The 13,319-nt window shown below is 47.0% G+C and overlaps 1 long non-coding RNA gene across 7 annotated transcripts in view; it reads right to left on the bottom strand.

Annotated features, from left to right (window-relative positions):
* Positions 1 to 580: 580 nt before the first annotated feature.
* The window catches only part of LOC125626221 (uncharacterized), a 29,720-nt gene continuing 16,981 nt past the window's right edge, over positions 581 to 13,319 (bottom strand). For 3 of the 7 annotated variants that reach the window (XR_012666005.1, XR_012666006.1, XR_012666007.1), the window contains one exon: positions 581 to 11,629. This is a non-coding gene — a long non-coding RNA (uncharacterized LOC125626221). Of the gene's footprint in view, positions 11,892 to 13,319 lie in introns of all 7 variants that reach the window. The other 4 variants (XR_012666004.1, XR_012666008.1, XR_007353700.2 and 1 more) reach the window with 3 other exon arrangements.

Below are 13,319 nucleotides of genomic sequence, written 5' to 3'. Positions count from 1 at the left end.
CACCCTGATTGTCTGTGTGTAACTGCAGCCTGCCAGCTGCATTCAGGTTACACATTGGCTCTCACCAGCCTTGGTTATACTACAGAGTGACCCCAACATACCCCAGCCTCAGATTTCCCCACAGAAATGTACGTCCTGCACTGCCTAGCCCTCTCCTGCACAGTGCAAATATACTGAATCTTAGTCCTTTAAGGGAACAATATGTCAGCTTATTATCTCGGATAGGTATCCAGACACTTTAATTTAAACACACTAGATTAGATAAAACAGTAAAATACGTGTATTAACTATAACGAGAGAGATTTTGAGTACAAATAACGAGGCATAAATGTCAGAAATGATTACAAGAAAATTAAAGATAAAATTCTTAATGCCTAACTTAATAAACGATATCAGATTCAAGCAAAGTTTCTCATCACATGCTTTCAGCTGATTACACACTCTCATGTCAGGGCCTTCTCCCAGAGTTCAACGACTGCTTCCTTTGTCTCTTTGTTGCCGGCACCCAGTGCCGAGAGGCTAAACAACAGCTGAGGTTGGTTCGCTACCCAGTGTGCTACACCCAATAATCACAACAGGGTGGAGAAACAGAAAAGTTTATTTGCAGCTGCAAAAAGGTACAGGGAGAATAGAATCTCAAATCCTGCACACAGAGCAGGAAGTTACACAGGCTTTTATACATCCTTTTCTCCAGCATACTTATCCAATAGCAAGCTGCCCTAAGTATCCATATAGCCAGCCAATCCAGTTCCCAGCTAGTTCCCTTGTTCTCTGTATCATTTGTTAAACCATACATAAAGCTGCTTTATTCAGCATTGTTCTTCCATATCTGCCCTGTTTGGCCTTGCTTAGTTTCAGGCAGTCTGACTCTGCAATATATTGTTGCAAATCCTCAGCATAACTTCTGTGAGTGCCTCCAGGCGGGGGGGCCAAGGACACTTGGGCCTAGTACGCAGAGCTGCTGCGAGTGCCTCCAGGCGGGGGGCGGGGGGGGGAAGGGAAGGACACCTGGGCCTAGTGCGAGAGGGCTTCATCGACACTCGTGGTCTTCCATCCCCTCAAGTTACCTAGTGGCCATGCCCCAGTGTCCCCAACAACTCCCTCCTTTGAGAACACTCAACAGCCTTGGCTCTGAGTTTTCTCACTTGGGCTACTTATTTCTTTACAATAGGACTTTGCATAAGCACTTTGTGATAGCCCTGAAGAGAATGACTTATTAACATTTGCAAAATGGCCCTGACACATGATACTGCACAGCATAATACCATTAATACAAGCAATACAGGAAAGAGAAGTTTCAATAACAGGCTAAATAAACCACCAAGCCAAGACGACAAACCCCAGCCTGAAAACAAGGTTTGCAACCAATCGCTCTCTGGGGCAGTATAGGCAACCTGTGCTCCGGTTCGGGCATGGGCCTCAGCCTGTACCACCTTTTCATAGATTTCATAACTGCTACCATTTACATATACACAACTTCAGGGCCCGACGAGGGCACAAACCCCTCCTTGGGATGCCAAGAGATAGTCCAAAACCAGCCTGTTTTGGAGGGAAAACGTCCTGAGCTGCTGTACCTCTTTATTTAATGTTTTTACTGCTGATCCTAAATCACTAACCGAGTCCTCTAACTCTAAGGCCACTTTCTCAAGTACCATTTGCAGCCTTACAGTATAGCGGCCTATGCATGCTATGGCTGGCCCGGTAAACAGTGGCGCTATTCCCAGTACAGAGCACCCTACAAGCTTCTCGGTTGTGAGGGAATTCTTCATATTGCCCTCCAATGCCGTAGTCAGTCGCCGCAGGGTCTTTTCTCATGACCCAACAGAGGTGTCTCGGGCATTTCTAATCTTTCCTTTGGGCATGTGGCAGTTATTGACAGATGAGGAACTCCATGAGCGATATAACAGCTACCTGTCCAGTTGGCTGGCAGCACCTTGTAAGCCTTTCGGCCACATACAAAATAGTGACCCTGTAGGGCCCAGTAAGGACTGTTTCTTAAGGGGATTCCTGGGATATTTAAGGCTGCTTTGGCTGCTTTTCCAAACAGTTCATATGCCCCTAAGGGGGCATCTCATCCTCCTGATTGGGTACAAGTGGGGGCATTTCTAATTGTGCCGTTCAAATTACACTCGCCATAGGGACCACTACAAACCCACCATTGGCTTGCTATGTTGGAGATATTAACTAGAAGGCAAGTTATATTTCCAAACCCTTTCTTTTGTGGCAAGATTATTTGTAAGAGTTTCCCTAAAAGGGGAGGAACCATGACACCCACACTGGTGGCCTTCCCTTTTGGTCTTTATCCAATACCCATCAGCCCACTGTGTAATAACACAGGAGCTTTTTCCCACAGGACGCCCATAGTAATCAGATTGGTTTCAGGTAAAACATAACATTCCCTCAGTGAGTACTGCAACTGAATACTCCTGGTCCTGATAGGTGGCTCGCTGTAAAGAGGTCTTATTCCAGAACGGCGAGTCCATTCTTTCCTGCTCTTTGGTGGCGGCTAATTCTGCTAGGGTCAAGGGCAGCATGTCAAGGGGCATTCCTGTTTTGGGGGACAGTGGAGTTGGAGCACATACCCAGCAATCAATCTGGTTTGTTAAAGTAGAAACATGGTGCGCAAGCGAAACAAAGGAGTTATGCTCCCGATATGCACAGTTTGGAAATACCAATACAGAGAATAACAATGTTACCCAATTAATTATCACCAGAGTCTTTCCAACCCAGGGTCTCCAGTATCTGGGTGGGCCCATTTTAGTGTTAAGATGCCCACTATTTGTGTCTTTTAAACAGTAGCGTTAGCCCGAGATCGTCACTAGATGAGGAGTCAGCAGGTTGGACGGTCCACTGTTCTGCTGACGAGGGGGCGGGTACTGCCTTCAGATGAGAGTGATGGATCCAGTTCTTGTGTCCCTCGATCTTTGCTGCTGTACGGGAGACCAGCAGGACGGTATAGGGTCCTTTCCACTTTTCCTGGAGAGGTTCGTCTTTCCAGGTACGAACAAGCACAGAGTCATCGAGCTGTAAGGAGTGGATGGGAGAGTCCAAGGGGAGAGGCTGGGAATCCTTGGTATACCCCTGTGAAGAGACAAGAGAACAGCAGACAAGGAACACATATACTGTGACAAAAAACCATTACCCAGCTCCCATTCCCCTGACAGAACCGGGGTGCCATTCATAGGCCATGCCCTTCCAAACATAATTTCAAAGGGACTAAGCCCTAATCTACCCTTAGGGAGAACGCGGATACGGAGTAGGACGAGGGGCAAAGCATCAGGCCATCACAGTGAGGCTTCTTGGCACACTTTTGAGAGATGCCGTTTAAGGGTCTGATTGGTACGCTCCACTACCCCACTGGCTTGCGATCTCCAATGCGTATGGAGTTTCCAGGGGATCTGTAAGGCATGTGAGATGCTTTGAATGATTTTTGACATCAAGTGTATCCCGTTGTCAGATTCCATCCACGGGGGAGTCCAAAGTGAGGAATGATCTCCTTAACAAACTTGAGGGCCACTGTTCTGGCAGTGCAATTACGGCATAGGAAGGCTTCTGGCCATCTGCTGAACCGATCCACTATGACAAGGAGATATTTGAACCCTTGGGTCCGGGGAAACTCAGTAAAGTCTATTTGCCACACTTGTCTGGGGCCCGGAGTGGGTTCTAGGGCAGCTGGTGGCACAGGATGTTCCGGTCGGGGGTTATTCTTTAGGCAGACTAAGCAGTCTGCTTGTACCTGGGCAGCCAGGGGTCGGAGTCCAGAAGTGATAAAGTATTTTCCCATTAGCTGGATAAGTGCTTCCCTGCCAGCATGAATGGTTTGATGTAGTTTCTGCAGCACCGGCCAGATCAGGCCCTTTGGTAAGAGGACTTTCCCTTCCAGGGAATGGAGCCATCTCTCCTTTTCCCGGAGACCGAGTTTGTCAGTTAGCTATCTCTCCTCCCCAGAGTACTGAGGGGTTGGAAGCTCCCCTACTGATGGGATAAGGGCATGCATATGGGCGTTCTCAATCTGAGGGGATGGCAGGGTGGCAGCATGCTTAGCCTCTCTATCTGCCCTACCATTACTTCTGGGCACATCTTGATCTTCCCTTTGATGGGCTTTACAGTGTACCACCGCCACTTCCAAGGGAAGTTGTACGGCTTCTAGGAGCTGGAGGATTTGGGACCCACACTTGACTGGGGAGCCTTGGGCTGTCAGCATTTCCCTTTGCTTCCATAGGCCAGCATGAGCATGTAGCACACCAAAAGCATACTTTGAATCAGTAAAAATGTTGATCCGCTTTCCTTTTGACAGTTCAAGTGCACGGGTCAGGGCTCTTAGTTCAGCAAGCTGGGCAGAGGTCCCAGGAGGCAAACCTTCAGCTTCCACAGTGTCATGGAGGGTCACAACAGCATAGCCCGCCCTCCTCTGCCCATCTATTACAGTACTGTTACCATCAGTGTACCACTCATAATCTGCATTTGGGAGGGGTACATCCTTTAAATCCGGATGGCTGGAGTACTGGGCATCTATGATCTCTAAACAGTCATGTTTTTGTTCCTCTGTTTCTGGCAAGAGAGTGGCTGGGTTAAGGGAGGGGCAAGGCTGTAAGGTGACTTCAGAGTTCTCTAACAGCTTAGCCTGGTACCGAGCAATCCGATCCTGGGTGAGCCAAAGCCCTCCGTTTGCATCCAATAAAGCTCGGACCATATGGGGAGTATAGATTTGCATAACCCCTCCCAAAGTTAGCTTCTCGGCTTCCTCAAGCACTAGGGCAGTAGCTGCAACCGCCCGTAAACATGCCGGCCAACCCTTTGCAACCTGATCCAGTTGCTTAGAAAAATAAGCCATGGGACGTCTCCACGCTCCTAACAGCTGTGTGAGCACTCCTAGGGCCACCCCCTTTCGTTCATGTACATACAACTGAAACGGCTTAGAGAGATCCGGCAGGCCCAGTGCCGGGGCTTCCATCAACTTCCTTTTCAAGATTTTAAATGCCCTGTCAGCCTCTGAGGTCCAATAGAAGGGGTCATGATCCGCTCCTTTTACACAGTCGTAAAGGGGTTTAGCCCACAGTCCAAACTCTGGGATCCATATTCTGCAAAAGCCTGCCATACCCAGAAATGCCCTGAGCCGCTTACGGTTACTTGGGGTAGGAACTTGACAGATAGCTTCCTTTCTTTTGCTTGAAAGCTGACGCTCCCTTTGCCTTAGGTGTAACCTGATCCCTCTACCTCAGACAACAGGGTTCTCAGGAGGATATTACAGTTGTCTCAGTCCGGCTTGTGACTACTGAGGCACCCCTCAAAGACTGAAATAAACCTGCTTGGGTTCATGGAGAATTCCCCAGCCTGTGTTTTAAAAGCTGCTAAGTTTATTGGATTGAATGGCACATGGGTGTAAACTTGCATAGTGGTAGCCTGACGTCCCTCTGCCCCTGGGCAAGCCACAACAGTCTCGGGAAGCAAAGGATAGAGTCCCACCAAGGGGGCAATCTCTGTAACCTGAGGCATCCTACCCTTATAAGAGTCCCACTGTGGGGGCCGAAGGGGACACCGGCTCTGCCATTACAGTGGGGGTGGGGGTCTGGGGACTAACATTAGCTACTACCGAACCAGTCGGAGTCAAATTACAACTCTGCAGAATTACAGCTCTATTCTATTTCTTAAAGCCATAAACACTTGTGCATACAAATATTCATTCCATTTACCCATTCACTGACAAAACAAAATTAATTGGAGGATCATGTTGTAATTAATTGACCCTCCTGGTGGCCACCACTCCTGGTCCTCTAGTTGATATTGAGGTCAGTCAACTGTACAGAATCGTTTTAATTGGCTCTTAGTCATCGGATCCGCACCAAATACCTTCCAGTTTCCTAGAATGCATTCTAGGGGCGTACACCGTGCCCTAACCCCCGAGCTCTGTCCCTGTCCCATACTTACAGGGTAACTCTGGGCGTCCCCAGGTTCCAACAGAGCATACAATCCGGATTTCAAAAGGTTCCTACCTTATCCAAGGAACCGGTTCCTCACCGTCGTCCGCAGCTGCTCCACCCCTATGTCTAAGGGACCGGTTCCTCACCGTCGTCCACAACTGCTTCTCCACTATATGAGTGCGTTGCACCATTGTGCCCTCCGGGGTCGATCAAATCGCATCTCCTCCGAGGCCCCCGATGAACTCACCAGTGCGTGCCGGGCGTCAGTTCTCGCCGCAATCCTTGACCTCCAGGAGGGGTCCCGGCAAGGCTAAATTGCAGCCTCGTGGCCCACCCAGGGACGCCAAAAGCTGTTGCTGGCACCCAGTGCCGAGAGGCTAAACAACAGCTGAGGTTGGTTTGCTACCCGGTGTGCTACACCCAATAATCACAACGGGGTGGAGAAGCAGAAAAGTTTATTTGCAGCTGCAAAAAGGTACAGGGAGAATAGAATCTCAAATCCTGCACACAGAGCAGGAAGTTACACAGGCTTTTATACATCCTTTTCTCCAGCATACTTATCCAATAGCAAGCTGCCCTAAGTATCCATACAGCCAGCCAATCCAGTTCCCAGCTAGTTCCCTTGTTCTCTGTATCATTTGTTAAACCATACATAAAGCTGCTTTATTCAGCATTGTTCTTCCATATCTGCCCTGTTTGGCCTTGCTTAGTTTCAGGCAGTCTGACTCTGCAACATATTGTTGCAGATCCTCAGCATAACTGCTGTGAGTGCCTCCAGGCGGGGGGTCCAAGGACACTTGGGCCTAGTATGCAGAGCTGCTGCAAGTGCCTCCAGGCGGGGGGGGGGGGGGGGGGGAGGAGGGGAAGGACACCTGGGCCTAGTGCAAGGGGGCTTCATCGACACTCGTGGTCTTCCATCCCCTCGAGTTACCTAGTGGCCATGCCCCAGTGTCCCCAACATCTTCAAGTGCAGTGAATGAGATGGGCAGGGAGAGAGAGAGGTGTGCCTTGGAGTGTTTGTCCCTCTTTTTTGTAGTTTCAGTTCCCCTCTTGAGAAACATTTCCAGCTGAGACCCGGGAGACTGAGTTGATGTGGAAGCATGTTCCCTGCTGGTGTTTCCACCTGTTTGAACTTCCTTTATCTTCCCTTCAAGCTTGATGACTTTGTTTACTGCTCAAATGCAAATTAAGGCAAGCACACATTCCTTTGTCTAGGACAGACCTGTTTGCCAGCTTCTGTTTGGGCAGAGCTGTAGGTTTTGGAACATGTGTTCATAACACCATTCAGGGGAGTCTTATAACTTCACATACAATGTTGTCAGACATATTTTACCAGGGCAATTCTGACCAGAAAATTATGAGTTTTCAAATGACCCCTTACAAAACATGCCTTTGTGACATTATCTGATTACAATATGACCATATAGAGCATTGTTGCAACCACTGTTATATATTTGCAGCAAATCTTGTAGAAAGGTTGTCAAGTGAGGTGTCTATGAAAAGGTTATGATTTGCTGGTTACGATTATGCTATCTGTATGCACGTATCATTTTTGTATTTGAAGTTATAAATACTGGCTCTATACTGGATTTCAAATGTTGGCTCCTGGGGTACCACCCACAAGGTAGCTAGCCAGCACATCTTGGAGGGACTATTCAAATTAAGTGGCTCATCAAGAAACACTTGGTTGACAATGGACCATGGCAGACACCCATCTACACTGAGTGGACTTTGATGTAAACGTGCTGTCTGGAGAGTAGGTAATGGCTTCCTGCAATGACTGAGGGAAATTGGGCATGAACATGTGACTTGCCCATGTGATTCCAAACTCCATCTTGTTGCTGTAATTTTCCACAGTAAGAACAATGGGTTGCCCTTCACATGGCAAAAGCTATAAAAGGCCCTGGAAATACCTCCATTTTGTCTTCAATCCTGCTTTTTACCTCTGGAGGAACTTTGCTACAAACTGAAGCTCTGAACAGAGGACTGAATGACCATCCAAGCTGTGGATGTACTCCAGAGACTTGACTTAAGCCAGCAGTTTATTCCATCACTGCTACAAGCCTGAACCAAGAACGTTGCAATTACTGTATGTATTTGATTCCTTTAACCAATTTTAACTCTCACCTTTCTTTCTTTCTATAAACCTTTAGATTTTAGATACTAAAGGATTGGCATCAGTGTGATATTTGGGTAAGATCTAAGTTATATATTGACCTGGGTGTGTGGCTGGTCCTTTGGGATCAGAACAACCTATTATTTGATGAGACTGGTTGTAAAGAACCATTCATCTCTGAATCCAGTATTTTTGGTGGTGATATAAGAACTGGAATGCCTGAGGAAACTGCCTTTATGTTTTCTTGTTAGCCAGTATGGTGAAACAGAAGTTTACTTTTGTTGCTGGTTTGGTATATCCTATAGGAGATTAGCCACCAGTTTTGGGGTGTAGCTGCCCTATTTCTCAGCAGTTCGTGCTGAATTTGGCATCCTCAGTTGTGACCCACTGAGGCACGGTTACAGCCCTGTACAAGAATTATTACAATAGCATGTAGGGTGTGAACACAGGTATATATTCTGTTACACAGGCTTACCCCATTTGTGAGTTTAACTGTGGTAAAGTGCATACAAGTTTATAAAATGTTCCCACTACCTATAGCAATAAATGTTGGTGGAAAAAGATAGGAAGGGGAGACAGAAAGGCTGGGTTAGCCCAGGCAAAAGTCTATTGATAGAACTCAAGGATTGTGTTGAGATCATGTTTGGTAAACAAAGGAAGTGTGGACCCAGAAATCAATGAATCAAAATTACTGGGTTGCAAATTAGGACAAATTGGTGGACAAAGTAATGGAATGGATTATTCCACCCATCACTGCCCTTTTGGGGTCCTAAAAAAAAGACTTTGTACGGGGGGAGAATCAAGCTAGGCTCGGAGACAGATGGGCATCTTTACTGTCCTGATCCTGAGAGATGCCTTGACCAGACTGGGCCAGAGAGAGGAACTCAGGTGACACCATGAACTCCACCAGCTCCAGCTAAATTCTGAACAACACCTGGGAGGTGAGACTTTGATTCTTGCTGTCACGCCCTCCTTCATGTGTCATTCTCCATCACCATCTTAGTTCTCTTTTTTATCTCTTGCCTTCTGTCAAACAAGAGTCTGGCTTAGTCAACCAAGCCTGTCTCTCTCTTTCACAACACTTCTGTGAGTCCATGGTCAGAGAGGGCAGCTAAAAGAGCAATGTCTGAATCAGCCGGATGCTGGTACAAGTTTTCCAGGTGTCAGAGTGGCTGATCAGACTGTGACACTGGCAGAGCAGGTGCCAGTTCATGCCAAGGCCCCAAGGCTTCAAGTGAACACTAACAAAAGCAAAGCTGAAAACCAGCCAAGCTCACTTGGGTGCTAGTATTGTTAAAATAGAGTTATAAAAATGTATTTAGACTTCATGAAATGCTTGTAAGTTACTGCATGCAGTAACCTCACATTTAATATCTGTATCCTATGGCATAAGGTAATATTTAAATGTTTACTCTGTAACTGTAACAGTGTTTGCTCTGAAACTGTAAACCATCAGTCAAGAGAGATGCATTACCAAGTGTGAAATACTAGTTTGCCACAGGAGGTGTTATCTCCTGCCCAACAACAGAAGGCCCATCAACACCAGATGAACCATTGTGGAATGTCAGAGGACAAAAGTCTTTGCTTCCCCCCCCAGCCTGCCCCCCACCCCAAAAGAGGAGATGTGCACGTGAACTCATCCCATCAGCTTGAACTCTGGGGGAAGGTAATAAAAACCTCGGACAAAAAGAAACTATCTTTTTGCTGCTTTGACTTTGAGGAGCAAGGGTTATTAAGCATAAGCAAAAGTTCCCTTGTGCTTGGCCTGGGCTAGCCCTAAAGGACATACAGAGCTTGTCCGTTATAGAAGCTTCTACCTCCTTTTGGAACCTAAAACTGTAACTCGTGTGTGTGTGTGTACACGTTTACCTGCTTTAACCTTGTAAATAACTCACTTATTTTTCTTAGTTAATAAATCTTTCCTTTTCTTAATGGGCAGTTCATCATCTGTTAGAGATATCTTTATTTTGTTGAAACCTGACCACTCCGCCTTTTGCCTCCTACTTCATTCCCCTTCGAATAAGTTGTCTCTGCTCAGCTGCTGACCCAGGTAAATATATTTGTTGAGATTTCTTTCCCGTTTACAGTGATGATTCCTCCTGCACAATGCTCATTCTGCACCCACTTCATCTTCGATGTGTTCACTTCCAACCTGATATCATGTGAAAGTGTTTGCAGTTGCTGCAATTTGTTCTCCAGTTCTGCTGTGTCCTTTGCCAGTATTACACAGTCAGCAAAGAGAAGATGTGTTAACTGTTCCCCATCAATTCTGATTCCTTCTTCCCAGTTCAATTTCTTGAACAGCAACTGCAGTACTGCTGCAAACAGCTTCGGTGAGATTGTGTTGCCTTGTCCGACTCCTCTGTGTATAGTAATAATGCAGGGAACATTGAATAATGTTATCTCTGTCAAGCAATTGTGGTTAATTTCTTCCAACAGGTCAATGTACCTTGGGTCAATTCTGATTTCATTGAGCGTGCTGAGTACAGCGTTAACCTCTATTGGGTTGAATGCCTTTTTGTAGTCGACAAATGCAATACAAAACGGTACTTTGTATTCCTTGCATTTTTCAATGAGCTGCCGAACTGAGTGGATGTGATCAATTGTCTAATACCCTGAGCAGAAACCAGCTTGTTCTCGCCTTTTGTACATTTCAAGATTCTTCTTAATCCGACTGAATATGACGTGGGTGAAGACTTTATACACTTGTGAGAGGAGCGTGATTGGACAGAAGAAAAGGAAAGAACTGTTTAACTCCACTGTTTTGCCAGCAATGATATACGGAGCAGAAAGCTGGTCAACGATGAAAGTGGAGGAAGAAAAATTTGCCATCACCCAGAGAGCAATGGAAAGGTGAATGTGCAAGATATCGCTCCGTGATCACATACCGAATGAGGAGATCAGAAGGCATACAGAGGTGACTGATGTAGTGCAAGGCGCTGTAAGACACAAAGCAAAGATAGGCGGGTCATGTAGTCCGCAGGCAAGACAATAGGTGGACAACCCGCATCAATGACTGGATCCCCAGAGACCACAAGCAACTGCTGGGCAGACCGAAAACGTGCTGGGCTGATCCCATGACAAAACTCTTTGGCCAGAAATGGGAAGAATGTGCTTGCGACAGAATGGAGTGGTGAGGCGTCGACTTGCGTGCGCGGAGGGACGGATAAGGACAAGCCAGACAAAGGTGACTACATTTTTAGATAGTTTATTATAGGATTGGCTACAAGTGTTGTCTTTGATGTAAGCTCTAAGATGCAATTGACCTGCGGTAAGTGACTGGTCCTTGGGGACTGGGAGGAATCTGAATACTGTTGTGATTTTTGGTATAAAGGACCATCTGTCACAAAGGCAAGCTTGCCTATGTGGTAAGATAGAGAGGAGTACCCAAGGTGATTGTCTGTTATAGTGCTTGAGGAGTTCACACTTGATACTTGATTGGTGAAATATAAGTACAGAACTCACAACCAATTTTAAGTTTGTGCCCTGATTCTTAACAGTCTGCGCCGAGGTTGGTACTCACCCTCTTCAGCCACTATAGGACAGCTTGACACAGATCATGTACTGGGCCTGTGTTTCTCCAACAGTAAGGCTGCAAGTGAGAGTTAGCATTAGCACCAGAGACAGAAGCTGCATTTTCTCTATTTGTTGGTCTTTGCTCTCCCCTCTTGTGTCCATTTGTCTTGATTTGTCATCTAGGAAATGGGATTGGACTTTAACAACCATAGCAGCAGCTCCAGCCCATCTCAAATAATTTCTCTCTCCTCCCCAAAAGGACGGCCATTACTAACTGTAATACCATCGAAGAGATTGTCAGACAGGGGTTTCTTTTCGCTTCCAAAATCTCTCTAAAGCTAGACGGAAGAGAAATAAGGGGATGTTGTTAAAATAAAAGCCTTACTTAATACTTGACATTTCAAAGGCTTTAACTGTTTTTCTTTCTTTATCTGTATTTTTAATAAAAGGCTAAAAAGATTTTTAACAGTGTGTTTTCCATGGGACTAAGCAGGCTGAGGTCTCTCTACTTAAAACCTGAGTCTTGTTTAACTGTCTAGTGTTGTATAGTCACAGGGATCACGTTAATTCCTTTGACTCTCTGGGCCCATTTATTCCATCCAAATTAACACAACAGGAAGAATGGGTGGAGATTGAGACCAATTTGGACACATTATAGGAGAGAGGAGAATGGAGGAGCAGGGACACAAGAAACTGGAAAACCAAGGGGAAAGGAAAGACAGGACACAGACCACCAGAGACAGAGCAAGAAAAAAGAATCCCCTTTTTATTGAATGTCTGGTGCTAAAATGGTTCTAAGGGCTGGGTGAATAGACCGTTGCAGCCCGCCTGGGGCACCAGCCAGAACCCAGATTGGGGCCAGCCAGACCACCATGGATTGGGGCCAGCTGGTGAGACAGTGGGCTGAGAACCAGCAGAGACAAGTCGCTCTGCTCCAGCGGCAGCAGTGACTGCTGCAGAGACTGGGACCCCGTGGCCAAACCTGGGTCCTGCGACACCAGCCCCCTACTCTGGCTGCAGCGGTACAGTTGATGAGGGACTTCCTAGCAGCAGGAAGCCCTGGCCATGTGGCACCATCCTTCAGTCCTGGGCTGACTGCAAGGCTGGGGCTGCCTTGTGATGACAACCAGTTTGGGCCGTTACAAGACTAATGGCCTGTGAGGATCAGATCCTATGGCCAGATGTGCACCAGAGATAACTGCGCTTGCCAGCACCTTGGCCCCAAGCTGACAATCCCGGTGATCCTGGGCAAGTGGCACTTAGAAGTCCGAGTCGACTTGGGGTGTGGACAGACTTTGGTATGCTGGTGGCTGATCCCAGCCCCTGACCAGATACGAGGTCAGATTAGCCTTTGCTGCATCGATGGGAACAAAGAGGTCTACCCCACAGCCCAGGTGACACTGATGGTGGTCAGACTGACACGGGGAATGCACATGGGTGTCGCTCCAGTGCTACCCTATCCCTGGCCTGGGTTCCACCAAGTGATGCAAACTGTCAGTTGCCAAGGAACCCCCACCCAGACGGTTCTCGAGGGGGACAACCCCGATGATATGGAGGTGGAGACTGAGGAACCAGGTCTAAGTGACTTTGAAGATGTCAAGGTTCCTTCCCCACTCTGAACTCTAGGGTACAGATGTGGGGGCCTGCATGAAAACCTCCTAAGCTCACTTTTACCAGCGTAGGTTAAAACTTCCCCAAGGTACAAATTAATTTTACCCTTTGCCCTTGGATTTCCACTGCCACCACCAAACTTTATCTGGGTTTAC

Source organism: Caretta caretta, chromosome 24, assembly GCF_965140235.1.
Source record: "Caretta caretta isolate rCarCar2 chromosome 24, rCarCar1.hap1, whole genome shotgun sequence".
Taxonomy (NCBI): domain Eukaryota; kingdom Metazoa; phylum Chordata; order Testudines; family Cheloniidae; genus Caretta; species Caretta caretta.
This window is presented reverse-complemented; position numbering and strand designations above follow the sequence as displayed.